The following is a 4,554-nucleotide window of genomic DNA, read 5'->3' as shown; positions in this document are numbered from 1 at the left end:
CATACCTGCTGTATATGATTTGTTCCCAAATCCTTTTAACTCAAGTATGTATGATTGCACCAGCAATCATGTTCAGGAGGCACTTGTGTATGAGTACTGACTAGGACACAGTTGTGTGGCTCAGGATTACTCAGGCACCCTGTTAGATCTGGCCAAGGCACAAAGTCAGGATGCAGTAAGTTAATTACTGTACTAATAAAGTTCCCACTCCCCTGCCCTTTGCAACGCTCACTCTTCTAGAAGGCTAGAATAAAGCATGAAAACTAACACTTGTTACGAGAATAGCACAGATACCATGAGCTATGGAGTAACAGATAGTCCTCATTTAGCAACCACAGTTGGGACTGGCAACTGGGTCACTAAGTGATGCAGTCACTAAGTGGGAAATCATGACCACAACTATGCTTATGATTTTACTTCAGCTTTCCTTTTCTCCACTCCCCTGCCCTTTGCAACACTCACTCTAGTACTGGTATAATTAGCAAGAAGGAATTTAATGTTTGTTTTTACATTCATTGGAGAGGAAGGAATTACAAGAGAGTAAGCAGGCACACAATGGGGAATACACATAGAAAGGAATGTGCTAGCCCTGCTGTTTGCCTCGCATGCTCACGGCTCTTTTCCAATTTATATAGCTCATCTTAGGACATGGATACACTTGGGTCCCTTCCCGCTACTTCAAAGGAACTTTGAACTGATGGTATTTCATTGCCTCAGCTGTATTCAGGAGATAAGCTGAGAAATATGGCTCAGCTCATATATTTGAAAGTACAGGAAAATAGTGGAACTTGCAGGTGGTCTATTTCTGTATTTGCCAGAACTCTTGCCTCATTATCCTTCTAGAGTTAAGGTTTTTCAAGGAGAAAGGTGATGGGGCTTTTTCAGCACCTCTCACTAGAAGTGAGGGGGTTGGTATATGGCCAGGTAAATTTATTTATTTATTTATTTATTTATTATTCAAATTTGTATCACCATCCATCTCCCCCCAAAAGGGGGACTCTGGGTGGTTCACAATAAAATCAGCAATTAAAACCATAAAAAATACAATTACAATATCAACAACCAGTATAAATAAAGAGTAAAACAGATACAGAACCCAAAGAGCGAAGATGTCATTCTTGGGGAGGGCTCTATGATACCAGCCAACCCCAGGAGGAACTATTGCCTCTCCCACCCCAAGCAAGGAGGCAGAACCAGGTCTTCAAGTTCTTCCAGAAGGTCGGGAGCGAAGGGGCCTGCCTCACCTCCGGGAGCAGAATGTTCCAGAGAGTGGGTGCCACTGCAGAAAAGGCCTGCTTCCTGGTCCGAAGCATGCCCTCTCTGCATGACTGGGTGGGACAGGTCGATGTTATGGGGATAAGACAGTTCCTCAACTAACCTGGCCCCATGCCATGTAGGGCTTTAAAGGTCATAACTGACACCTTGAATTGGACCCGGAAGCAAACTGGCACCCAATGCAGCTCATGCAGCAGTGGTGTTATACTGTATGTGCTGATCTTGAGGCACCAATAACTGCCCGTGTGGCCACATTCTGGACCAGTTGAAGCTTCTGGATGCTCTTCAAGGGTAGCCCCATGTAGTACATTGCAGTAGTCTATACGGGAGATGACCAGGGCATGAGTGACTGTTTGAAGGGCATCTCAATCCAGGAAAGGGCATAACTGGTGCACAACATGGAGTTGCACAAAGGCTGTTCTGGCCACGACTGCCATCTGCTCTTTGAGCAGGAGTCGTGAGTCCAGAAGGATGCCCAGGTTATGCACTGGATCTGAATGGGGCAGGGCAACCCCATCCAGAACTAAGGATGATAACTTCCCGGATACAGAGGAGCCATCAACCCACAGCCACTCCATCTTCCCAGGGTTCAGCTGAAGCCTGTTCCCCATCCAGACCCCTACAGCCCCCAGCACTGAGAATGGGCAGCCACTGCATCACTTACCTCACCCAGGATGGAGATGTATAATTGAGTATCATCAGCATATTGATGATACCTTATCCTGTGGTGATGGATGATCTCACCCAGTAGTTTCATGTAGATGTTAAATAGGAGAGGAGGGAGAACTGAACCCTGCGGAACCCCACACAAGAGGGGTTGAGGGTTGGATCTCTCATCTCCTGTCACCACCAATTGGGACCGGCCCTGGAGGAAGGAGGTGAACCAATGAAAACTACACCGCCCACCCCCAACTCCCTGAACCGACCCAGAAGGATACCATGGTCGATGGTATTGAAATCCTCTGAGAGGTCAAGAAGAGCCAGGATGGATGCATTCCCTTCAACCTGCTCCCACCAGAGATCATCCATAAGTGCAACCGATGCAGTCTCTGACCCATATCCCAGCCTGAAACCTGACAGGAAGGGGTCTAGATAATCCATTTCATCAAGAATCCTCTGGAGTTGTAATGCCACCACTTTCTCAACCACCTTCTCCAGAAAGGGGAGGTGGGAGACAGGATGAAAATTGTCCAACACAGTATGGTCTGGTGATGGTTTCTTGAGGAGGGGGTGTACCAGCACTTTCTTGAAGGCAGCCAAAAACACCTGCTCTCTCAAGGATGTATTAACGATCGCCTGGACCCAACCACATGTCTCCTCCTGCGCTGCCTTCACCAGCCAGGAAGGGCATGGGTCTAGATGACATGTGGTGGCATTTACAGTCTGGAGGATCCTGTCCACTTCCTTAGGTCCAATAGGATCAAACTGCTCCCAGATAACTGGGTAAGTACATTCTCTCGGCATCTCCTCAGACTGTGCCTCACACTTAGAGTCCAGCTTGGAAAAGATCTGAACAATTTTATCCTGCAGATGCTCAGAAAACTCCGCATGGCCCTGTAGGTGGATCACCAAATCCACCTTATCCAAAAGGGATCAAGTAATCTTAAACAGGGCCATCGGGCAGCATTCTGCGGATGCAATAAGAGCAGAGAAATATTGTTTCTCCACTCTTACCTCCATAAGGTAGGCCTTAATAGCGGCTCTAGCTTGTGTTTGATCGGATTCGATCTTTGTCTTCCTCTGGTGGTGCTCTAGACATCTCTTGATCCTGTTCAGAACCCACAGCTCCTCTGTAAACCACAGGGAGTGCCGGGTTCGATGAGGCGAGAGAGGTCACACAGGTGCGATCCTGTCCAAGGCACCGCCCACCTCCCTATTCCAGGCAGCAGCCAGGGCTTCCACTGGACCGTGCAGTAGATCCTCGGGTATGACCCCCAGCTCCTTCTGAAACCCCCTTGGGTCCAATTGAATGGGTCCTGCCTCCCTGTGGAGTGGGGCAGCACAGGAAAATCTCAGGGACACCAGGGCATAGTCTGACCATGACAATGGGGACAGATCCATCTCTCCCCTCAGATCACATTGCCACTTCTCTGACAAGAAATCCAAGTCTGGAGTGAGGCCACTGTCTCAAGTCAGGTCCCAAATAATCTGGGACAGGGCCATGGCTGCCATGGAAGCCATGAACTCCCGAGCTGCCTCTGAGGCATGCCCCAGGGATGGCAGGTTGAAGTACCCCAGAACCTAAGCCTGGGGAACTCCACCACCAACCCTGAGATGGCCTCCAGCAGCTCAGGCAGGGAGGTTGCTACACAGCAGGGAGGCTGGTACAGCAGCAACACTCCCAACTTTTCTCCGGAGCCTAACTTGAAAAACATGGTCTCACAGCCGGCCACTTGTGGAGCAGAGCCCCTGAAGGCCACTAGAGTCTCTCGGATGACAACCACTACCCCTCCTCCCCTACCCCGGTGTGTCAGCTGGTGCCACACCTGAAACCCAGCTGAGAAATATATGAAATAAAGATCAGGGTAGAAGAGGTACAAACTATTTATTTTCTTTCTCTGTAGAGTGGAGTGAAAAGACAGGACCTGTGGTATCAGACAGTGCAATGATATTTGTTCTTAATTCTCAGTAACAAAATTTGACAAATTGGTAACTGCATATGAGGGAGGTGTGGTGGCAGTTGGAAGTTCCATAGGATGTTGCAGAATGAATATTTGCCCATTGATTGATTGATTATGCTATCAAGTTCATGTTGACTCTTACAACCACATAGAAAGATCTCCAGGCTCACTTGACCCCAACCTGGCTCTTTAAGTCTTCCAATAGTGCACCCATGGCCACTGTAATCAAGCCCATCCATCTTGCTGCTGATCATACTCTTCTCTTTCCGTTCACCTATCCCAGCATTGTGGACATCTCAAGGGAGATGGGTCTTTGCATAATGTGTCCAAAATATGATAATTTGAGCCTGCTCATTTATGCCTTGAACAAGGACCCTGAATTTCTTCTATGATACATTTCTTTGTTTTCTTTGCTATTCATAGTATTCCTAGGAAACATCTCCAACACCAGTGTCAATACTCTTTCTATCCTATTCCTTTAAAGTCCAATTTTCACTTCCATATAGTATCACAGGAAAAATAATTGCTTGCACAATTCTGATCTTTGATTGCTTCTCAGCCTTTTGGCTCAGATCAAGTGTAGTGATTCTGATCTTTGTAAGTAGAGATACATCACAGCATCTGAGTATTTTTTCCAAGGCCTTCATTGCTACCCTAT

General features: G+C 47.4%; 1 pseudogene; it reads left to right on the top strand.

The window, feature by feature from the left end:
* The first annotated feature begins 4,443 nt into the window (after window positions 1-4,443).
* Window positions 4,444-4,554, top strand: LOC134501679 (U2 spliceosomal RNA; annotated as a pseudogene).

This window comes from Candoia aspera, chromosome 7 (assembly GCF_035149785.1).
Source record: "Candoia aspera isolate rCanAsp1 chromosome 7, rCanAsp1.hap2, whole genome shotgun sequence".
In the NCBI taxonomy this organism is placed as follows: Eukaryota; Metazoa; Chordata; class Lepidosauria; order Squamata; family Boidae; genus Candoia; species Candoia aspera.
The sequence above is the reverse complement of the archived record's forward strand: the minus strand, read 5'-3'. Positions and strand labels throughout refer to the sequence as shown.